General features: G+C 46.8%; 1 protein-coding gene across 1 annotated transcript in view; it reads left to right on the forward strand.

Annotated features, from left to right (window-relative positions):
- The window catches only part of FHL1 (four and a half LIM domains 1), a 301,064-nt gene that overhangs the window by 112,687 nt on the left and 163,667 nt on the right, over nt 1–24,710 (forward strand). The window contains exon 2 of the mRNA XM_085607926.1: nt 13,558–13,637. The gene's annotated coding sequence lies outside the window, so the exon portion shown is untranslated. The remainder of the gene's footprint in view (nt 1–13,557; nt 13,638–24,710) is intronic.

Consider the following 24,710-nt stretch of genomic DNA (forward strand, 5'->3'; position numbering starts at 1 on the left):
AGTAAACCCCAAGCTTTTTAATCAACTGTAAGTTTAGCATCGGTTTTAACTCGACGCACTTGCGTCTCCTCAGCCACAGCCCATTCTAAAATATATCTAGCCCAAAGTTCCTTCGACGGGGCCCAAACCCCCATCCAAGGGATGGCGACTCACCTAAAAAGGTAATGTTAACCTGCGTCTGTGGGCTTTTATGATGGTAAAAAAATAGATGCAATGCTGTGTGAAACTTTGTGCCATACAAGCACCCTTGATGAGTAGAAAATATGTTTACATTAATCCCGAGTGAGAGGGTATCATTCACTGGGAGAAATGTGTGCAACAAAGTAAACCATTATCAGAGGATGATGTTTACTTCTGTTAACCAGAGTGTGAAACCTCAGCCAAAGATGGAGCGATTTAACTGCACCTTCATTCTCCACACAGTAAAACAATACAAGCCGGAGCAGTTGCTTGTTCAAGCTGGGAACAGGCTACACTTTTATTTTCCATCTCACTAGACATTGCAAACCTTTAGTGAAGGTCACATGAGAGGGTAGGAAAGGTACTTTGGAATTAAAACAGTGCTGACGAATGCCTCAGACCTAACAAAGAATTAAATAAGGACAGAAACCTGTAGATGATGTTCACCATTACACACACACAGGGTCCTATTAGCCCAGTGTTTTTAATCTTGAGTTAGGAAGGCAGCAAATAAAATATTTTGCCAACCGCTCTTCAATTTTAACTTCGAGTCTGCAATCGGGGGTAGATGAGCATCGCAGTGTTTCTTCACTTTATCTATTTGAACTAGACAAAATTGATTTGCAAGTGAGGAGCGACTCCGATGATGGAGCATGTCACTTAGTATGGGTGAGGGGTCTGCCCCCTTCTAAAGAAATGCTTAGAACGCTTAATTCCCCACTGCAGCACTAGTTAATCTTATGAACCCAAGCAGACGAGGCGGAATCATAGTACTCTTCTGTTGATTTTGAAGGAATAGGGCCCTAGAAAAATTGTTTTTTCTTATAGCACTTTGAAGTCTGTGAAAGAAGCAAAAGGTTCAAGAAATTATTTCCATGTTGACATCTAAATTTTCATCGGAATGCAGCCAAGCCAGGCGTGGTGGGTTTCTGAGAAGCATGCAGTAGAGACTGGGCCTGGTAAAGATACCTTTTTATTTGATGGTTGCTCATGGATACTCGGAGATAATAATTTTTGACGTAAAAAAAATGCTCCAGGAAGGAGCAGGTTCTATCAGATGCCAAAGAAGGATGCAAAGTGATCAGATATACAGGGTTGTTCCTCTGCCACTTTTAATGTGCACCAAAGTCACAGGTGTGTTTGAAGGTGTAGGATATATCGTCATCTAGGGTTGCCAAGATGCTCTTAGTACATGCTCATAGTTCTTACGGAATTGTTCCTTCGTGCTCAGATTTCTTTGCAGATGCTTGTTTCGCTTCCTTGAAATGGTGGGATAGCATCACTCCCTCCATCCGCATGGGATGGATGATATAGAGTCTAGAATCAATGCTCACTTGGTCCTTGGAAGCAAAGACTTAGTCACCGGAAGCAAAGTCCGTAATGGAGTTAACTAGTTTTAAGGATGGTTTATGCCGTCTCTCTTTCCTAACGATTATTAATGACTAGCTTGGAGAAATCATCTTACCTGCTTGAACAGAGGTGTAAGATTCCACACAGGTGCCAGGTACTTCTTCCACAGCCAGAGCACAGATACTCTAGTGAACTATTTCATCCAGGGATCCACAGCCATTGCAAGTAGGGCACACTGTTGACCAGTTCTGGGGACAAGTCACTCTTGCAATTGGCACTTCTTACAGAGACCCTGGGCATGCTCATGTCCTATTGCGTTTAATGTGCCCCAAGTGATTGAAGTTAGAGATTTACAGCTGACACATCCATAGGCAGCACTAATTAATAGATTGGTGCTAGCATGAGATCACTTAGCTCACCAAACAAGCATCCTAAAAAGCAGGTTACGAGTCGGGGGTACAGAGCATCCACCCACTATTTTCACAGGGTGGACGCCGTCCCCCCTGCCAAGAAGTTGAGCCCCACAAAAATATGCTAATCTTGTCCCTGTGTAATTTCAGACACCGGGACACGTTCAGCAGCGTTGTCTGATTTCCATTTCCACCAGCAACGTGCAGGCAGCGAGAGAGCTTTTCTTTTCACCTCCAGCTGTGCCGAAGTTTAAGGGCCATCAGGCCTCCTTTTGTTTGAATATCCTGACTGGAGGCGGCCTGAAACCTTGCACCTAAATGTAAATGCCACGACGGGGAAACAAAGGCACACAGCTTGCTATCTCTTCACAGGTACTTAAAAGAGGCATGCTTTTGCCTTTGTTCAGTCCCTTTATAGAAGAGATGCATGCACTGTAAGAATGTCAGATGTGTTGGTCTGTGCTAGTATTTACACAAATAACAATTTCAATAGCACTATTTCATTTATTTTATTGTGCTACCCACCCCAATGCAGGGTGTCAGAGCTCTTCACGTAACATACACATATACATTGACAATAAATCATGTACATGTATAAATCAATGTACAAGATTAGTTACATGAGGCAGGGTTAGAAGTTGTAGGAGTCACATGTCCTTCATAGCTTACTGTGTTATATTACAAGGCTTAACTTTTATGAACTGCAAGTAACAAAAGGATCTCTGTGTTAAAAGCAGTAACCCACATTACTATCTGCATAAAATAAAAATTTGTCATCTGCATGTTACGTGATGTGCTTTGCAGGAGACACATTAACCTTATACTACTTTGATTCAAATCTGAGACTATACAGATCTCTTCAACAAATGTGTTAAACTCCAGAGTTAGCTCACCATAATTACTATTTCCTGAGATTTATTGGGCATCTTTACAGCAGATGCCTTAACCCCACCAAATATTTTAAAATGTTGAGTTTGCAACCAATTAAGCAGAACTGATCTACTGCCATGCTTCTCCTTATTGCCAATTTCTTGATTTGAGCCACTTTTTTGGCACAACCCCGACTGCAAATCTCATTTGTTAAATCTCATAATGCGCTTAACTGTACTCATGATATACCCGATCAACATGTGTGAGGTCTCAATTTCTGATGTCACTTCTCGTGAGGTCACTTCCAGTGAGGTCACTTCCTGTGATGTCACGTGCAATGTCACGCGTCATAACATCATGTGCTGTGATGGCACGCGTCATGATTTCACTTGCATACTGCCTAACCTGGTTAGTCCCCCCCACTTCTTTTTTAGGACTTGTGCTCTGCTAAAAAGACACTTCACTGCAAGAGATCTGGTACAGGCTAGCATATTTATTTCATGAAGTACCTCTCATGAAACGGTCAGTTTCTCCTTTCACATGTTGGCGGAGCAACTTGGGAGCTGGTGGAAGTACACTGGGCTTCCTAAAAAAATTACAGGTGATGGTGCATGACGGGCAGAGACAGACTATAAGCCAGGCACCTCCCTTCCCCTTTTCCCTCTTGTCCTTTCCTATCAGCCTCTGAGCCCCTCGGTTTCACTTTGGGCTGCAGTTGTTAGTTGTGAGCACCGCTTTATTTGTGCAGTGGATTGCAGGTCATGGGCACCAGCACTCATTTTTCAGTCTGCGTCTTATTTTTTATCATAACACTTCGATTCAGGGAGAGAAGGGCAGAAAAGGGACGAGGAAGAGAAAGATGGGGCAGGAGTGACAAAAGGAGAACACAGGGCGACACGGAACATACATGAGTCTGAAAAAGTGACAGGTGGTGCAGATTGGTGGAGGAAGTCAAAGACTTGAGTTGTAATCAAGCAAAGAAATCACTGGTATTTGGTCTTGGCCGAATTCACCCGCGGCGGCTCCTAAGGAAACCTTTGGGGCAGTGCACATGTACTGTTTACAAGGTAAGAAGTGGGTGTGAGCCGATGAAGAGTTCTGCCTTATGTATGTGGGTCTTATCTCAACTTGCACTGATGGGGCCAGTGACATGGTTGGCGGGATGCAGCCTTCAGGTAGTGGTGCCTGCCCAGAACAACGACAGCTTTACTTTTGCCCAGAGAAAGACAGACAAGTGTTCAAATTATGTGAAACCACACTACTGTAGAAAGACGTAGGACGTCACTGCAGACGGATAGATAAGAAAGCCCACCTGCACTTGCAAGAACCTGGGCTCTCGTCAGACGCATATTTACTACATTTAAGAGGATTTCAAAAGCAGCCACGCGGATGTTTTTGTCAAATAACAAATTTAAGTAAACCTTATCACCACCTGAAAACAGCAATACTTTTAACAATGTTCCTGTTTGCTTTGGTAATGGGCAGCCCAAACCAAAGCATGGAAAGATGTGTGGTTTAGTCCTTCCAGATTTTCTGTTGCATTTCTCAGACTGTTGAGCATTTGAAACTGGCTTGTGTCGAGCAGTGCTCCACTGCAGATGTAGGTTCGATAGTGAACTGGGCTTGCAAACGCCTGCCGCACACAATTTAGGAAATTAAGAAAATATTCGCGGACCAGCCTCCCACGGAGATTCTTACATTCAAGGATAGCTTTCAGAACTGTTGCATAAACAAAACAATGGAAAGATGTTAGACAACAATTCCCACCTGGGCCGTCACAGGAAAACATGTATCTCTAATAAAAAAAGCTAGCAATGAACAAGTAGCTAATAGTGGGACACAGATTTAAACGTACTCCAAGCAATCAGATAGGGTCAACCTAAGACAACAGCCCTCTGAAACTCCCACTTAATAGAACAAGGTCTTACAAGGACAATAACTCCGCAAATAAACAGTAGGCATGTGGAAACCCTCGAACACAGCAGCCAGCAGGGGGCGACACTGCAACAAACTGAACGTTCCCTGTTATTTGTCGCTGAACCATTTTGACTGCGTTATTCCGGGACCAAGTGTTCCTCATCACAGATGTGAGTACTCTAGTCTAGTCTAGTGTTTTTGTTTAGCGCATGGCCACCCTGAAGGACTCCCATCACTGCAACAGACCCCGTAAGAGGATAGGACTGCAAGGGACTCAGTCATGAAAGAGCCATGCCTTCAGTGCCTTACGAAAGGGGAGTTTGGGCGTCAAAGAGCGCAGCTCCAGAGGCAGAGCGTTCCAGAGTTTAGGAGCTAAAAACGAGGTGGAGCGAATGCCCCATCGGCATCTTTTGATCCCAGGAACCCTCAAGGTTTGAGCGGAGGAGGATCTAAGAGTTCTCCCAGGCACGTAAGGAGAGGCTAACGGTCTCACCAGAGAGGGCCCTTTGCTATTGAAAGCCCTGTGCAGAATGCAAAGTGTCTTGAATTGCACGCGGCGTTCCACCGGTGGCGGTGGAGATCCATGAGGATTCACCAAAAGTAAAGACTCACTGACGCGGAAGACTGGTGAGCGGTGATATCCCTTTTGCCAGGTGGCAATAATCCTAGCACTGGCACTGCAATCAGCCCACAAGCAATGAATGTTCGCAAAATGAGAGCCATTGTCGCTGTCTACCCTGCAATCATGTTGTCCTTCCGTCACACCCTTTGCATATGTGACCATCAGCAGCATCGCCTGTTGAATCAGACCTGCAAGATGCTTTTTGGGCTGGTCAGATCAAACCCTAGGTCTTCGTTTACTCAAGGTCCCTTACTGCAGAGAGATAGCCAACACCTAATCCGAGTAAATGACGCCAAACAAGTGACCCAGTCTCAAGTACAGCCAAGAGTTGATTCTGGCAGCTCCCTTGTGTGTGGAATTCCAGAAACCCACCTCATTCCTCTATGCACCTCTTTATGTAGCGGCTAGAGCTCTAGCCTTCAAGAAAGAAAAAAACATGAAACAATCCTTTTTAAGTAGTGATCACAGGGTCTGGAACTCCATACCACCATCAAGTAGAACTCTGCCCTTTTTCAGAACTTCACAATGAAGATAACGAACCTAATGCTCTTTCACCACTTCCCCATTTTAGGGACCCTCATGAACTTCTTAAAATAAAAAAGCTTCTTCATTGATTTGGGGTTTTGCATGTGTGGTTGAGCAGTGCGTCATCGGCGTAATAGCTTAAAAGGTGAATAATCTCCAGGATGGCTTTGAACGGGAATGACTGTGTTTTTGACTCAGTGGATTAGTCTCTGATCCACTTGGTGAAGCGGCATGTACATATGTGTGGCTATTTGTACTGTCTGAACCGAGCTAATGAGCAACAGAAAACATATTGGCATATGTAGAAATTTCCTTTTTTAATGCAGATCATATAAAGGTCAATCCATTTTGGTCGTTTCCAGATCAAACCAGATGTGTCAGGTGCAGTTGGAGGGCTCAGTAACGAAGTTACTTCTAACAAAAAGAAAAAACATTTTTATGCCAATTAAGAACCTTGTTTTAGTCTATGTGCAATGTTAAGTAGCATTATTGGTATTAGTTCCACCCATTTTGAAGAAAAATGAAAATACATCATCCTTTAAGAAATTTACCACTGGAATATTTCTACTTTTCCTCAAGCCAGATTTTTATGCTGCTGTGATACACATTTTCTCTCTGCAGACTGACATATCAGGCATATTTTAACAAACGTTTAATTTGTTAAAAAAAAGGCAGAGGCCTAAAGTTTTTCTTAGGAATTCCCTGCTGGTGGTGTGGAATACAGGGGTGCTAAATTTCACCGAAACTCTAAATCTCCTTGCTTATACATTTACGTTAAGCCCTTTATTTAGAGAGATCCATAAATTTATAGTTGGCATGCATGTTTTTTGTCAGATATGCAGTTTATACTTGTTATTGTGTTAGAGCTTCTTCTAGTTGTTCATGAGATTAAATCATGTTTTTGACGATGTTGTTTTCATACTGTTTTATGTAGTTCTTATTGCTATATGCATGGTATTGTTTCGTTCTGAAAATACAAAATCTTTTGGGTGCGCATAGTTCTAATTGAGTTTGTCGTTTACACTGTAGAAGTGAACAAAATAGGAGCAAGTCAAAGAGATATTAATTTTTACTGTTGGATAATTGGGCACAGTCATGAGTTCAACAAGGATAAGGAATGCCCAGTGACATAGGGACAATTATTGGAGTAAATTTAGATTAGCCGTGTTTCTGGCCCAGACTAAGGGAAGTGCTTGGTAACTGGCCACAGCCCACCACGTCCTTCTGCTCCCGCTATCCAATGGAGATCTTCTGCCCGCCCTCCCAAGTTTCAAGAGCCAATGGATGAGAGGCAGGCATGTGGCATGGGATTAACTGCCCTTGTTGCTAAAGAGGCAACACGCTCTCCTGGAGTTTTAAAAGAACTACACAAAAGTCTAATCTGAAGCTTTTTTATGTTGCAAATAACAATGGCATCCAAGCAGTGTGCTTGATTAAAGGTAACTCAAGCATGAGATCACTTGCGATCAACTACCAACCGTATGGCACACCTAGAAACGGTGCAATACATATCGCAGCAAAACACAAAAATTTAATAAATTGATATTTGACTACCAATTTTGTTCAAGGCGTTCTAGATGCAGCAACATACTATAGATATTAATAAGTACATAAAAAATAACAAGGCCTGGAGTAGGACCAGATTCCGGATGAAGAGATATTTTACCGAGCTCCACTAACTGTGGCCGGTTCGGTCTGGCCATGCCTGTGCACATTCCCATTGGCTCTTCCTGCTGATGGCTTTGCTGTCTCTTGGCTCTTCCTGCAGAGGGCTGTGTTGTCTGTCCCTTAGCTCTTCCTACAGAGTGCTGCACTTTCCCTTTTGCTCTTCCTGCAGAAGGCTGTGCACATTCCCATGGCCCTTCCTGCAGAAGGCTGCCTGTCCCTTGCCTCTTCCTGCAGAGGGCTGTGCTGTCCCTTGGCTCTCTGCAGATGGCTGTGCTGTCCCTTGGCTCTCCGTGCAGATGGCTGTGCTGTCACTTGGTGCTTCCTGCAGAGGGCTGTGCTGTCCCTTGGCTCTTCCTGCAGATCGCTCAGCAGTCCCTTGGCTCTTCCTGCAGAGGGCTGTGCTGTCTGTCCCTTGCCTCTTCCTGCAGATGTGTGTGCTTTCCCTTGCCTCTTCCTGCAGAGGGCTGTGCTGTCCCTTGGCTCTTCCTGTAAATGGCTGTCTGTCCCTTTGTTCTTCTTGGACATGGCTGCGCTGTCCCTTAGCTTTCCCTGCATATGGCTGTGCTGTCCCTTGACTCTTCCTGCTGAGAGCTGTGCTTCCCCTTGGCACTATCTGCAGTTGGCTGTGCTGTCCCTCGACTCCTCCTGTAGATGGCTGTGCTGTTCCTTGGCTCTTCCTGCAGATGGCTGTTCCTGCAGATGGCTGTGCTGACCCTTGGCTCCTCCTGCAGAGGGCTGTGCTGTCCCTTGGCTCTTCCTGCAGATAGCTGTGCTGTCCCTTGGCTCTTCCTGCAGATAGCTGTGCTGTCCCTTGGCTCTTCCTGCATAGGGCTGTGCTGTCCCTTGGCTGTCCCTTCAGATGGCTGTGCTGTCTCTTGGCTCTTCCTGCTGAGAGCTGTGCTTCCCCTTGGCGCTTCCTGCAGTTGGCTGTGCTGTCCCTCGGCTCTTCCTACAGAGGGCTGTGCTGTCCCTAGGATCTCCCTGCAGATGGCTGTGCTGTCCCTTGGCTCCTCCTGCAGATAGCTGTGCTGTCCCTTGGCTCTTCCTGCATAGGGCTGTGCTGTCCCTTGGCTGTCCCTTCAGATGGCTGTGCTGTCTCTTGGCTCTTCCTGCTGAGAGCTGTGCTTCCCCTTGGCGCTTCCTGCAGTTGGCTGTGCTGTCCCTCGGCTCTTCCTACAGAGGGCTGTGCTGTCCCTAGGATCTCCCTGCAGATGGCTGTGCTGTCCCTTGGCTCCTCCTGCAGATGGCTGTGCTGTCCCTTGGCTCTTTCTGCAGATGGCTGTGCTGACCCTTGGCTCCTCCTGCAGAGGGCTGTGCCGTCCCTTGGCTCTTCCTTCAGATAGATGTGCTGTCCCGTTGGCTCTTCCTTCATAGGGCTGTGCTGTCCCTTGGCTCTTCCTCCAGATGGCTGTGCTGTCCCTTGGCTCTTCCTGCAGAGGGCTGTGCGGTCCCTTGGCTCTCCCTGCCGATGGCTGTGCTGTCCCTTGGCTCTTCCTGCATAGGGCTGTGCTGTCCCTTGGCTCTTCCTGCAAAAAGCTGTGTGGTACCTTGGCTCTTCCTGCAGAGGGCTGCCTGTCCCTTGGCTCTCCCTGCAGATGGCTGTGCTGTTCCTTGGCTCTCCCTGCAGAGGGCTCTGCTGTCCCTTGGCTCTTCCTGCAGATGGCTGTGCTGTCCCTTGGCTCTTCCTGCAGAGGGCTGTGTTGTCTGTCCCTTAGCTCTTCCTACAGAGTGCTGCGCTTTCCCTTTTGCTCTTCCTGCAGAAGGCTGTGCACATTCCCTTGGCTGACCCTTGGCTCCTCCTGCAGAGGGCTGTTCTGTCCCTTGGCTCTTCCTGCATAGGGCTGTGCTGTCCCTGGGCTCTTCCTGCAGATGACGGTGCTGTCCCTTGGCTCTTCCTGCAGAGGGCTGTGCGGGCCCTTGGCTCTCCCTGCAGATGGCTGTGCTGTTCCTTGGCTCTCCCTGCAGAGGGCTCTGCTGTCCCTTGGCTCTTCCTGCAGATGGCTGTGCTGTCCCTTGGCTCTTCCTGCAGAGGGCTGTGTTGTCTGTCCCTTAGCTCTTCCTACAGAGTGCTGCGCTTTCCCTTTTGCTCTTCCTGCAGAAGGCTTTGCACATTCCCTTGGCTCTTCCTGCAGAAGGCTGCCTGTCCCTTGCCTCTTCCTGCAGAGGGCTGTGCTGTCCCTTGGCTCTCTGCAGATGGCTGTGCTGTCCCTTGGCTCTCCCTGCAGATGGCTGTGCTGTCACTTGGTGCTTCCTGCAGAGGGCTGTGCTGTCCCTTGGCTCTTCCTGCAGAGGGCTGTGCTGTCAGCCCCTTGCCTCTTCCTGCAGATGTGTGTGCTTTCCCTTGCCTCTTCCTGCAGAGGGATGTGCTGTCCCTCGGCTCTTCCTGTAGATGGCTGTCTGTCCTTTGGCTCCTCCTGTAGATGGCTGTCTGTCCCTTGGCTCTTTCTGCACATGGCTGCGCTGTCCATTAGCTTTCCCTGCATATGGCTGTGCTGTCCCTTGACTCTTCCTGCAGAGAGCTGTGCTTCCCCTTGGCGCTTCCTGCAGTTGGCTGTGCTGTCCCTCGGCTCTTCCTGCAGAGGGCTGTGCTGTCCCTAGGATCTCCCTGCAGATAGCTGTGCTGTCCCTTGGCTTCTCCTGCAGATGGCTGTGCTGTCCCTTGGCTCTTCCTGCAGATGGCTGTGCTGACCCTTGGCTCCTCCTGCAGAGGGCTGTGCTGTCCCTTGGCTCTTCCTGCAGAGGGCTGCCTGTCCCTTGGCTCTTCCTGCAGAGGGCTGCCTGTCCCTTGGCTCTCCCTGCAGATGGCTGTGCTGTCTCTTGGTTCTTCTTGCAGAGGGCTGTGCTGTCCCTTGGCTCTTCCTGCAGATGGCTGTGCTGTCCCTTGGCTCTTCCTGCATAGGGCTGTGCTGTCCCTGGGCTCTTCCTGCAGATGACGGTGCTGTCCCTTGGCTCTTCCTGCAGAGGGCTGTGCGGTCCCTTGGCTCTCCCTGCAGATTGCTATGCTGTCCCTTGGCTCTTCCTGCATAGGGTTGTGCTGTCCCTTGGCTCTTCCTGCAGATGGCAGTGCTGTTCCTTGGCTCTTACTGCAGAGGGCTGTGTGGTACCTTGGCTCTTCCTGCAGAGGGCTGCCTGTCCCTTGGCTCTCCCTGCAGATGGCGGTGCTGTCCCTTGTCTCTCCCTGCAGAGGGCTCTGCTGTCCCTTGGCTCTTCCTGCAGATGGCTGTGCTGTCCCTTAGCTCTTCCTACAGAGTGCTGCGCTTTCCCTTTTGCTCTTCCTGCAGATGGCTGTGCTGTCACTTGGTGCTTCCTGCAGAGGGCTGTGCTGTCCCTTGGTCTTCCTGCAGAGGGCTGTGCTGTCTGTCCCTTGCCTCTTTCTACAGATGTGTCTGCTTTCCCTTGCCTCTTCCTGCAGAGGGCTGTGTGGTCCCTTGGTGCTTCCTGCAGAGGGCTGTGCTGTCCCTTGGTCTTCCTGCAGAGGGCTGTGCTGTCTGTCCCTTGCCTCTTTCTGCAGATGTGTCTGCTTTCCCTTGCCTCTTCCTGCAGAGGGCTGTGTGGTCCCTTGGCTCTTCCTGCACATGGCTGCGCTATCCTTTAGCCTCCCCTGCATATGGCTGTACTGTCCCTTGACTCTTCCGGCAGAGAGCTGTGCTTCCCCTTGGCGCTTCCTGCAGTTGGCTGTGCTGTCCCTCTGCTCTTCCTGCAGAGGGCTGTGCTGTCCCTAGGATCTCCTTGCAGATAGCTGTGCTGTCCCTTGGCTCCTCCTGCAGATGGCTGTGCTGTCCCTTGGCTCTTCCTGCAGATGGCTGTGCTGTCCCTTGGCTCTTCCTGCAGAGGGCTGCCTGTCCCTTGGCTCTTCCTGCAGAGGGCTGTGCGGTCCCTTGGCTCTCCCTGCAGAGGGCTGCCTGTCCCTTGGCTCTCACTGCAGAGGTGTTTGCTGTCCCTTGGCTCTTCCTGCAGAGGGCTGCCTGTCCCTTGGCTCTCCCTGCAGATGGCTGTGCTGTCCCTTGACTCTCCCTGCAGAGGGCTATGCTGTCCCTTGGCTCTTCCTGCAGAGGGCTGCCTGTCCCTTGGCTCTCCCTGCAGATGGCTGTGCTGTCCCTTGGCTCTCCCTGCCAAGGGCTCTGCTGTCCATTGGCTCTCCCTGCAGAGGGCTCTGCTGTCCCTTGGCTCTCAATGGTTTTGCTGTCCCTTGCCTCTCAATGGTTTTGCTGTCCCTTGCCTCTCCCTGCAGATGGCTGTGCTGTCCCTTGGCTCTTCCTGCAGATAGCTATGCTGTCCCCTGGCTCTTCCTGCATAGGGTTGTGCTGTCCCTTGGCTCTTCCTGCAGATGACTATGCTGTTCCTTGGCTCTTCCTGCAGAGGGCTGTGTGGTACCTTGTCTCTTCCTGCAGAGGGCTGCCTGTCCCTTGAGTCTCCCTGCAGATGGCGGTGCTGTCCCTTGTCTCTCCCTGCAGGGGGCTCTGCTGTCCCTTGGCTCTTCCTGCAGAGGGCTGTGTTGTCTGTCCGTTACCTCTTCCTTCAGAGTGCTGCGCTTTCCCTTTTGCTCTTCCTGCAGAAAGCTGCGCACATTCCCTTGGCTCTTCCTGCAGAAGGCTGCCTGTCCCTTGCCTCTTCCTGCAGAGGGCTGTGCTGTCCCTTGGCTCTCTGCAAATGGCTGTGCTGTCCCTTGGCTCTCCCTGCAGATGGCTGTGCTGTCACTTGGTGCTTCCTGCAGAGGTCTGTGCTGTCCCTTGGCTCTTCCTGCAGAGGGTTGTGCTGTCTGTCCCTTGCCTCTTCCTGCAGATGTGTGTGCTTTCCCTTGCCTCTTCCTGCAGATGTGTGTGCTTTCCCTTGCCTCTTCCTGTAGAGGGCTGTGCTGTCCCTTGGCTCTTCCTGTAGATGGCTGTCTGTCCCTTGGCTTTTCCTGCACATGGCTGTGCTGTCCCTTAGCTTTCCCTGCATATGGCTGTGCTGTCCCTTGACTCTTCCTGCAGAGAGCTGTCCTTCCCCTTGGCGCTTCCTGCAGTTGGCTGTGCTGTCCCTCTGCTCTTCCTGCAGATAGCTGTGCTGTCCCTTGGCTCCTCCTGCAGATGGCTGTGCTGACCCTTGGCTCCTCCTGCAGAGGGCTGTGCTGTCCCTTGGCTCTTCCTGCAGAGGGCTGCCTGTCCCTTGGCTCTTCCTGCAGAGGGTTGTGCGGTCCCTTGGCTCTTCCTGCAGAGGGTTGTGCGGTCCCTTGGCTCTCCCTGCAGAGGGCTGTGTGGTACCTTGGCTCTTCCTGCAGAGGGCTGCTTGTCCCTTGGCTCTCCCTGCAGATGGATGTACTGTCCCTTGGCTCTCCCTGCAGAGGGGTCTGCGGTCCCTTGGCTCTTCCTGCAGATGGCTGCCTGTCCCTTGGCTCTCCCTGCAGATGGCTCTGCTGTCCCTTGGCTCTTCCTGCAGATGGCTGTGCTTGTGCTGTCTCTTGGCTCTCCGTGCAGATGGTTGTGCAGTCCCTTGGCTCTCCCTGCAGAGGGCTCTGCTGTCCCTTGGCTCTTCCTGCAGATGGCTGTGCTTCCCCTTGGCGCTTCCTGCAGTTGGCTGTGCTGTCCCTCGGCTCTTCCTGCAGAGGGTCTACTGTCACCGTGCCCGGGTGCATGGAATGCTCCACAGGCTCTCGCAGGAATTTAAATGAATCACCAACGATGTCAATCTGAACCAATAAGCCTTTTGTTTTGGTTACTGTGGTTAGTGTTGGGGCTTCGGCCAGTGACAGTCCGGGTCCAAAAATAGCCCGTGAGCTCAGAGCTCGAACAATGCAGAGCTCCTGGTCCTGGCCCAAAGCAGCCTCATACAAAGAAGGGCGGCCTGTTCCCAGGAGAGGTGTTTACACAAACCGAGATAAGAAGAAGAATGCACTGTGTTTCCAATTTACTTTGTTAGAACACTTTATAGAGCTTTTAAAGTGAATGCATCCAAGGACCACGAGTTGTGCAATAGCTGTGTTTAAACCTTTACCCGCAAATGTGAACTGAGTTGTGCTTTCCTTGTTTTGTCCAGGGATTCCTGAAGACTGACCCAGGACAGTGCAGGTGACATCCACGTCCACACGTACAGCGCACTGCCAATCAATCCTAGAGGTGAGTGCATCGCATCCTCACAGATTCTACACGGCTCTTTAAATCAGTATTTTTGAGTGATATGGGTTTTCCCGGCACTAAACACACCAAGGCAGCACGCCCTCTAATAAAAAAAATGTATGTACTTGCAGAATAATTCTAGTGAATTCCATGGACTTCTTATTTTTGCCAATTTGACTCCGCAAAACAAGACCTGGAGATTGCAGTGCGTAGGAAATGGCCGCAGCTGGCTTTGGTAGGCGGGGTTCAGAAAGCAAGAAGAAAACGAGGGGACAGTAAGGGAGTGTGGCAGGGCAGGAGAGAGGACAGGAATAGAGAGAGCATAAAACGAGGGGCAATTCGAAGAGAGCGGACAACGTTGTGACATTTACAAACAAATGCTGTTAGAGAGGAATGCAGAAAAATGTTATCATAAAAGTTTTTAGATTGGTTAATAGTGGTCATTTATAATCAAATGATTACTCAAAGTCTGGCCCGTAAAGGCTCCAATCTGCGGTCAGAGCCTTCAGGGGCTGCACGGTTTAATTTCCAACTGCCTCATTATGATGGAGGCGGTCGGAAAGTAAACTGGCCATTCATTCCGGCTAGCTTCCGACAGGCTCATAGAGCACGTCAGCCAATCGGAAGCCGGCCAGTAATCTTAAGGACGGGCCTTTCCACCCTTGAGATTATGATGCACGGTTTCCGGCATGGCTTCCATGCCGGCCTCTCCGACATGGAAACCATGTTGGAAAGAGTGTTTTGGGGCCGGCAGCAGGGACCCCTTGGCTGCACGGCCTCTGGTTGGAGGGCGAGGGTGCCCCCCTGTTGATCCCTACACCTGTGGTGCCTGCCACGATATTTGCAATTCCTCCTGGAAGAAAATGAGAAATCCTGACGATTTGAGCTCTTAGCAACCCAGAGCAGACTCATTCACACCAAAGTCTTGCCCCCCCCAACTTGAAGCTCTGGTGAACCTGACTGTTCTCACAACAGCAATGGCCAGTGATGTCTGGCGATACGAGATCTGTACTTCATGCTACAGCATCGACCATCCCGCCAACTTGAAGCTCTATCAATGACCATCCGCAACACCCAACAGGATCTTCGTACTACTGCCACGACCGTTTGCGATGCCGGGCTCCTCCTCATGACCTTTTCCATCACAAACTGGATTCTTCGTGCCTGACTTTGTTAAAGTAACTTTTTCGGCAGGACTAACCTGGTCCCTGTATCCGGCCCACTCTCTGTAGCGGTTGACCTGAAATTGTGACTTTCATCCGGTTTTGTATGACCAAATAACCACAGTTGGCGCTTTGTGCTTTTAGACACTATACTTATATACTTTTATCTTTCTGGTGTCAATTTATTACAATTTACTAAACTGGTGTGTGATTTTTCTTGTGTTGTGTTTTCACTTTATTACTGCTGGAGTGCTGCATAAATACTTTACACATTGCCTTTAAGTTATTCCTGAGTGCTTCTGTGCCAAGCTACCAGAGGGTTAAGCACAGGTTAAATGTAGTGACTGTTGTGGTTCACCCTGATAAGGATTGTGTCTGTTGCTTTACATGGACTCACATCCCCCCTCAACTAACAACTCAATTCCTCGCAACTGTAGTACATTTTCTACTTCACTTGTTGTATCTCTCTTGGTCGCCATTCTTCAGTGTCGCTGGCTGTATGTGTCACTGTGGTACTTATGCATTTTGTTGGTTATCTATGCCAATGACAAGGCTTTCTTAATCTGTACAACCAATATTGAAACCATCTTCCTCAACATATCAAGGAAGAAGACCTTCACTTAGAATTTAGAAAGTGTTTGAAACCTTGGTTATTTGGTCAACTCTTTTTAATTCTTGTTCTGTTTCTTGTAATGACCTCTTGGAGGTTGGGGTTCTTTCTCCTTTGCCTCTACTGTGTCATCAGTGCCAGGATGCCCCTCAGGTTCGCTGTTGCGCTAAGTAAAATCATACTCGTACTCAGTGTGGTCCTTCATCAATGATGCTGGCTGCACGTGCCGCTGCAGTCATTCTTCCGTGCTTCTGCTAGTAAGTGCTATTGCATTCCTCCTCAAATGCAATACTTCTCATTAAACAATCAACTCTCAGTAATGTAAACACTTCCTCATTGATTAAATACTTTCAAAATACTTTCGCAGATACTTTACAGTGTTATTGTAATACATTACACACAGTCTTTTATACTCTCGGGACATCTAGTAGCAGCCTGTGGTAAGTCAGACCTATGCTACTCACTCTTGCGACACCAAGTAACATCCTGTTGTACTGCAGACTTGTGCTGCTCACTGTTAGGACACCCAGCATTGGCAAAACCACAGCTCTGGCTTTAAAGTGCTATGCATGCATGCAAACAGCATTTGTGCATGCTTGTGTCTGCATGCGTTAGCACATTAATGCCAGACTAATGACTTAGCCACTGCTTGTTAACTCTGTTACTATTTAGAAGATAGAAAGGGCAAGGTACTTACTGCAGTCACTGTCTGAAAGACTACTGCATGCCAATTGCAGCAGGCTCAAAGTGTAGGGGGGCCACAGTGACCAGTTACACAGAAGATGAATGCAGCAGTAACATCCACTGCTCTTGACGCACATTGCAGTGGTCACCCATGCGGACAGATACCAGACTAGCCAGGCCTACCAGGTCACCAGAAACATTCCCTCTGTCTACAGCCACAGGCTAACAACTCCTTTAAATAAAATACAACGTATGCAATTTTCACCAGTTCCAATTAAATAAAAGCTCTGAGGGCCCATCGGTGTAGAGAAGATAGGGACTGGGTTCTCACTCTTGTGTTGCCAATCAACTATGAAATGGTAAACATGCTTTCTGCGCCATCTGAAGCTACCTGCCTGACCAAGTGACTGGGAATAAAATGAAGAACATTGTTGAAATGGGCACTGAGGGAGGACCACCAGATGGCATTGTGAGTACATTGTGAGTACTGTAGGGCGTAGGCTTTAGCACTTACCTCTGTCCTGTAGGTCTCATGTTTCGGACCTAGAGGATATACTAGTGGTCCTTCTTGTACCTGGAATAATGGCACTTCGCGCAAGGCACGTTGAAGCATTTATTTCATGTACAATGGTAGCGCACCCATCCCTCAGCCAGCACGACAAAGCAGCTGACCACTGGAACGCCCACAAGAAAACCAGAACCTGGAATGTAGACTAGTCCTTCACTCAAAGTTTTTACAATACATATTCCACCTAACAGCACTAAAAGTACAACACATCTTCCCCCCTCCCCACAATGAACTAATATTTACGATGAACATAAAAATAAAATACCAAGTAATGCAAGAAACAAAATGAAAATAATTCTTCAAATATGCAGGTAGTCTGTAAATCCTCACATCTCTCTACTACTAATCTGGATTTTATGGATAATCTCATAGACATCTGAACTGAGGCAAATTCCCAGGAGGATATTCTCTCAGCTGTCACTGTGCGCCTAACATAATACGCATGATAATAATTTTTATCTTTTGTACTATATATGTAAGTTTTACACTCTTGTATTTTATGAAATCACCGCAACTTTTATGGGAAAATAAGTGTTGTTTTACTTTATATAAGTGTTTTATTATGCAGCTGTTTGCTAAGATTTTTATTAATCAAGCAATAAAGATTTACTTACTTACCTCACATCTCTCTGAACCACTCTCTCCTCACTTGTCCACCCCAGCATCACCCGCATCCCACAATAAAACATTATAAGGTCTCACAGAGGATTAAGATCTATTAATCTCCCTATCTAACATTAACATGAGTGCACTGTTGCTCTGCTTTTCACCAGCCACACCTTGAGCACCTCTTTAGTATAATGCCACTCGTCTGTTGTTCCATCTATCACCGTTGTCCTAAACCACAGAGAACCAACGAACATGTCAAACTCTAGATGGTCTTCTAAATTTCTACAATCCTCCTCCTTTCTGAACACAACGTATCTTTACCCAATCACCCACCTGAATGCGTAAACCATGACCGGAATCCTGACTAATAGATAATTAAGGGCTATCGGTGGCAGAATGGCCTATTTCCTAGTTATGGCTATCCTCCTGCTTGGAGATGAGTGACTGGATGATCCTTTAGGTCTCTGAGGGAATCCAGAGAATCACTGACAATCTGTTCAGGGAATTTGACAGTGGACCAGAGATATTTGAGAGTGGGCTGGGGTGTGGCAAAGCAAACAGATTTCCATGGTCTGGCTGAGGGTCTCCGAGGGCATGCTGTTGGTGCTCAAAGGCATGATAATATACTTCGAGGACCATCATGGACTGTTGCAGGACCAGCTAGGTGTGTCTAATAGAAGGTTGCGGCCATCCAGGGTGAGATGACACTCTTGGTGGTCTATCTGCTTTTGCCCAAAAGTCATTCAGGGTTATACAGGCAAAGGGTAGCTGAGGGCCAATTGAGTGGGTGTAAGGACAAGCTGGGATCATCTAAATAGAGGCTTAGGGGTTTAAGGCTCCTTTAAGAGTCTCTATAGGTCTGATGAGAGTGTCTAGAGGCAGACCCACAGTCTGAGTAGTCTGAGTAGGCTCTAAAGACTATCTGAGGGTAGTGGTAGTTGAAGGTAGGCAGTGGGCCAACTAGGAATATGCGTTGATCTGGGTTACTATTATGCAGGCTGAGGTTCTCTAAAGGCCTGCTGGCAGTGTCTGAAAGAATGCCAAAAGCCATCTGGGGACGTTTGGTGGTATTTAATGATTTGTTGGGGGTGTTTTAATGTGGATTGAGGTATGTATTTATTACCTGGATTGTTGGAATGCTGGTTGGTGGTGTTTGAGACCCATTGGCAGTATCTGAAGGTTCTTTGGTTGCTTGTGTTCTTGTTCATAGAAGATCGGACTACGCTGTTCGGGCTGGACTGTTCCTTTCGGAGTAGGGTCAATGCTGATTTGCATATGGCTGGCTCTAATCTGAGGTGGCATACTGGCAAAAGAATGATGGGTTGGAATGCTATCCCAAGCGATTGTCAGTGGTTAGACTTATTGCAAGCATACCTCCATTACATTTTGTGTATTCGATGTTTGAAGGCAGCCTGAGCCTTTAGGTCTCTGAGGGCAGTCTAAGGGTTTCTCAGAGCTCATCCAGCATGTCTGGGTGTAGGCCAGGAATGTTTGAGAGTGGTCCAGGGGTGTGTGAAAGCAGATAAAGGGTCTCTCTGGTACGAATGAGGGACCTCTGAAAGCCTTCCGGGAGCCTCAGTGTGCGTTTCAAGGCTCTCTGTTGAAAGTGCCATAGAATGTGGAAGGACTAGCTAGATGTGTCTAATAGACAACTAAGGCCTATCAGTGGCAGGGTGACCTATTTCTTAGTTCTGGCTTTCCTCCTGTCTGGAGATGAGTAACATCCAGATGGGAGTCTTTACATAGCCATAAGAGGAGGCGAGCAATGGTTATGGACCAGATAAGGGTGTCTGAAGCAGATCTTTTATAAGGGGGTGGGGTGGAGCAGCTCCTTTGTTGACAATGTTAAAAGTAAAAGAAAAGCCCTGTAATGCACATGTTAACTGATATGGTACTTGATGAGTCTTTGCAGGATCTTCTCTGCAGACTTCTCTCACACCTGAGGATATGTCAGTTTGTTTTTTGTTTTCTGTGCTTCGCCTTACTTGTGGGATTTTATCCGCCAGCTACCATGTTTATATTGGGTGAAATAGATCTACTTGTACAGTGGCTACAGTAGTGTTTGTGGCATCAGGAGAGCCATCCTACATGCCACTATGTGGCTGTTTTTTCTGCAGCTGTTACTCTTTTGTTATTTCTTGTGATTGGATAAAGTTGTAATGCTACATAATGTCACCCGATTTGAATGTGAATGCATTTAATCTTGATTGTGAAATACCATAAATTACCAAAGTGGAACGCAGTACCTTAAAAGGCAGCTGCTATCTAGAAAAATGTAAGTAATATAAGAAAAACATCTGAATTGCTGAATAATTAAAATGCCAGGTTCAGGTCTAGCACATTCACAAACCTTATCAAGGCTTCTGATTTATGACGCCCACTATGTGGCACCAAATTACAAGAAATCAACAAACAAACATTGTGCTCTTAATGGGTGGACAGCACTCCGGCAAGTATCGACCACCCTTGCACTGTTCCTGGTGAGGTAAACAGATTAGTGATTATAATCAATCTCTGCACTTATGACAGACTCAGAGAGTTGCAGCCCTACAGAATGGACTTTGGAAGTAGAAGGCTACATTATTTTAGGAAGTAGATGGCCAGCCATGTGAGGTGTTTGCTAATGATACTTGTCAGTTTATTAAGATAATACCGGTTCCCTTAGTGCTATTACCGACTCTATTTTCCAAACAGCTGTCTGTAGATTGCTTTTCTTTTTCTTACTGAAGCTTTTCAATTTGCACATATGAATGGCTCTAGCAGAGACTTCCCAGGCTGTAACTGGTGGTTGGTAGGGGTGGAAGGGTCTCAAAACAGATTCAGATGAGCAAAAGAATATATATTTTGAAAAGCATTTATTGCGCTCAAGCGGCATTTGTTTCATCTGCCTTAGTCATCAATGCTGGTAGGCCAGACTATAGGTAGGGATGTTGCCAGCATTGCCAGAATGGGGTGGGAGGCAAATTATTTTGCATATCCTGGTGCTGTGGGGTAGTCGGGTGTCTGGTGGACGTAATCCAGCTTGTGTTCTTGTTCGCTTTATCTACTTGAACTCTTGCACATTGGGTTGTGTTTGTGCCTCAAAGGTTCATGGGCTTGAATGAGCTTTTTAGCATTTATCAAGGCGTCATGCATCACACTTTTAAGGAGAACAATGCAATTATGTCACAAAAATACAAAACTCAAATATCTTATTTGGCTAAGACCCCAACTCAATGTAAGACTTGGTAGATGCTCTTTAAAAAGCACTTACAGCTGCAAGTCTGCTGGGATTATCACTACCAAATTTGCAAACCTAGATTTGACAGAATACGACATTTCTTCTTTACAAAACTGTGATCTTCAGGTCTTGTCACAGATATTTGATACAATAGGTTCTTAGTGAGGCAAACAAAGCCCCTTGTGTTTTTAACCCCTCCAGTGTAGCTTTGGTTGTGTGCTTTATATCTTTAGTGTGAAGAAAAGTGAACTTCCGTTATAGCTTCTACTTGTCGAGGACAGAAGGATTTCTGTAAATTACCCTACTGTGCTTTCGTTCATTTGTCTGTCATTCCATTCTGATAAAAGCCCCCTCCCTACCATTGACAAACATCCAAATAGTATGCTGCGGCCACCACTTGACTCCGCAATAGGAGTGGGTTTAATTGTGTTGTCTCCTATGTTGGGTTAACCCAAATGTAAGAGTTTATGTTTAGGCTAAAAAGTTACATTTTAGTTTTGTGAAACCTAAAAATATACTCCACATGGCATATAAGCAGGGCCACTGGAATGATGGGATTCTGCGGCCACGTAGTTTTTGTCGTACTATATATCTGGCCCATTTGCCCCTCAGTCCATCATCTGCCCTATAATTTGAAGATTTAAAAACAAAATGGTTTCTCCCTCAGACGGATCAAAAGTTAAGAAAACGCAGTGGAATATGTTGCCGCACACTGGAAGGTCCAACTAAAAGTTGACTACTCAACTTTGTCGCTTATTGCTGTATTTTCGTCTTAAAATGGTACTAACGAGGTGTAACCTTTGCCTAGATAGTGGTAAGTATGTAAAAATAATGAAGTACTAGTATGACAAAATGTGTCCCATTGTGGACCATCATTTGCATTTTTTGTTGCACAATTTACATCAACCCTGACACGTAATTCGATCCTTCCCAGCTGCATGATTCCAGTGTCCCCGCATATAAGCAATATTGATGCCAGATGAACACTTTGAACAGTCTTGGCCTAAAATTCTATAGCTCAGAAGATATGCAGAATGTTACAAATGTTTTATACTCATTGCCCAATCTGTGCCTTTCCACAAACCTTGTTCCAAAGTTGGTTTGGAAGATTCTTGGAGCTCATGGTTGACCCTTTGCTTCAGAACTGCTGATTGTATCCTGAAATCACGTGAAGATCTACAGTCTGGCAAAAGTGGGAGTCCAATGTCGGTCTCAGTTTCATGAATATTTAGCCACTCAGACACAAACTAATTCAGCTATTGATTGTTTCAGCAGATCTCTAATTATGATATTAATATTATTCCCAAAATATCTAGGCCATGGTGCAACTGCAAGCTTCAGTTAATCTTTCCGTGTGGTGTCATACTGCTACAAAAAGGAATACTGCAAAATCATAATCACAAGTCAGTAGTGTATGCATGTTTAGGTCTCTACAAATTCATGATGGCCGCACAGCATTACTATTCTTGGGAAGACACAAGACTGACAGCTTGACAGATTGAGCATTAAACAGGACCCACTCCTGTCCGTCCTATTTGTTGCTTCTGCATACATGCGAGTACACCAGGCAGGGGAATCAATGAGGAAAATAAATTCCTCCTTTTATTTTTTTTCAGAATTTCCACCTTTGCTGCTTTCAAATGTTGGCAGGTATGTGGCTTGGCGAGGGGAGGGGCCCCTGTTGTAACTTTGTTTCTTTCTGACACTTCACAGGCAGAAAAGTGAAAAAAGCCTGCATGCTGTTGGCGGTGGCACCAGAAACACGCTGACCCAGAATCATGTGCTAGTAGCGCTAGTACAGTGTGACTTCTTTGAGCAAAATATGGGCAGCCAGAGGCAACATTGGCCGCGGTTTTATTTTTAAATGTAAATGTGTATGGTATATGCATGTATATGTATAACTGTAACCTAGGCGGAAGCACCATGTCACTGGACACCAGAGAGAGCCCAGCGTTGATAGTATCTTTATGGGGCAGGCAGGTATGTTCTAGTGAATCATGATGTGAGGCTCCTTGAATGGATGCGTCTTCAAACAAACAAACAAACTGGATTTATATAGCGCTGCTAATCACCCAATAGGGTTTCCATGCGCTTGCCGGTCTCCGTGGCTCATTCGAACAGCCAGATTTTGAGTGCTCTACGGGAGTCTAGGAGAGACGTGATGGTACAGAACTGTGCGGGGAGGCTATTCCAGGACTTTGCTGAGAGAAAGAGCACCCTCCGCTTCTGCTTCTGTGGATACGAGGAGTGTGGACATGTGCAAGGGAGGCAGAGCGTAGACTTCTTGATATTTGTTGCCATAGATCAGTTTCTTCCTGAACAGGAGGGTAGGAGCAGTTACTAGGTTAGTAGGGGTACTGATCCAGATCCTGGGTGCATAGATCAAGAAGCCTGCCTTCTGCTTTCGTATTCATGACATCTTTTGGTCTCCATTCTGGCAATGGTATGTTGGGGATGTTGTTTCTGATGATCTTGCAGGTGATGCCGCTGGTCTTGAGGATGATACAGTCCTGACAGGGAGCCAGTGTATTCCTTCATAGCTGATGTGATGTAGTCAAACTTCCACATTCCTGGATGAGATGCGCCTCGGTGTGAAGGATGCCTTTCCGAGGTGCAAGGGTGGTGTCTGGGAGCTTGTTGAGTAGAGACTTGTCTCGAACCGGGTGTGATAGGACCAGGACTCGCACTGTCAGCCTAAAATCTGTTTCTGAGAGAAAGGGTTCGGCTTTTTCCAGGAGGAAGAATTAATACCAAAGTGTCGTGGTCTTTGTGCTGATGCGTTCTTTGAAAGCGAGGTCTGTGTCAATGGTAAACCCAGGGAGTTTTGTTTTATCAATCAGCCTGTGATGAACCCAAGTAGGTTCATGTTGGAGAGCCAAGCTTGAATCTGTGAATATTGGGAGAATAAAGGAATTTTGTCCTTGGCGGGAGGAGTTTCATGTAGGTGCTTCACATCCACTTATGGATTAGTTTAAGGTAGGATTGAGTCACAGAATGCCTTTGAGAGTAAACTTTGCAAAGTAGCCATTTGCATCTTTACGAGTGACTTGACTAGCAGAGACCCCAGGGTTTTACCCACCTAGGGCACTGAACGTTGGTTACTGATATTAATTCCAGTAATTGGGACACCATTTTCTATTCTAGGTGCAGACGTTAGCAGCTTATTGGCTAGCATCTTAAAATGGGATAGACAGACATACAGGCTGAGAGTGTCCTCAATTCCAGTTTATTAAGTTGAGAGGAATGATGATGAAAAATTGACTTTGTTCACTTTCTGGGGTCATTTTTGCAATAATGATCTCAGGTCAGGGACTGTTTTATATTCATTACTTGCTCTTCGGGATTTGGGTACCTTACAGCTAACATTCTCTTTTACCTCCGAGCTATAACTACCAGAATATGCTTTCCAAATCTGCCATGGTTCAGATCCAAATACATTTTTGGCAAATTAAAAAGGATTTTAGATGTAATGCTACTTGCGGAGCAAGCCTTATATTTATCAAAGAGGTGAGCATTAAACCTGTGAACATTTAGCCCTAAAGCCAAGCATGATGTTCATGTGGAACGTTTTTTTTCGAGGAAAGACTAAAGTTAAGGTTGGGTCGAAAATGCATATTTAATTATATTGTGGCTGGGAACGTGCACTGCAGAACATAGTACGTATGCTGTCGGTAAGAAAGGTAGCACAGCTGCGCCCTCTTCTGGTGTATCTACCACACAGGATGGTACCTGTCTAATTTGTCTCCAAGCGTATTTCAGTCATTAAGTACAAGGGATTTATATATCTACGCTGCAGGAGGGTATTAATGTACATTACATGTATGCTTGCTGGCATGATTTGTTACATTTTGTTTCTTGCAAAGCGCTGTAAATCTTCCGTATGGTGCAGCTATTTCAAAAAAATAATTTGGACAGATGTGTAAAATGCCCATATACAAGCAGAGTTCTTTTAAATTCCCAGCATCCTAATTGAATACATACAACAAAGAAGCAGGTGATTTTAACAGCTATGCTCAGGGTGTATGGTAATGTGTTAAATTCCTGTCCCTTTAGGACATTTTACACCAGTGACAGAACATTACATACACATACACCAAGGCACTACCATATAGTTTAGTATCACTCTACTCTCAACCACACGGTTGATCATCACATGCCACACACTACTTTACAGCAGAGCGCAGAGCACATTAGAGCACACACGTCTTACCCCAAATGT

The sequence above is a fragment of the Triturus cristatus genome, chromosome 5_2 (genome assembly GCF_964204655.1).
Source record: "Triturus cristatus chromosome 5_2, aTriCri1.1, whole genome shotgun sequence".
NCBI classification, from domain to species: Eukaryota; Metazoa; Chordata; class Amphibia; order Caudata; family Salamandridae; genus Triturus; species Triturus cristatus.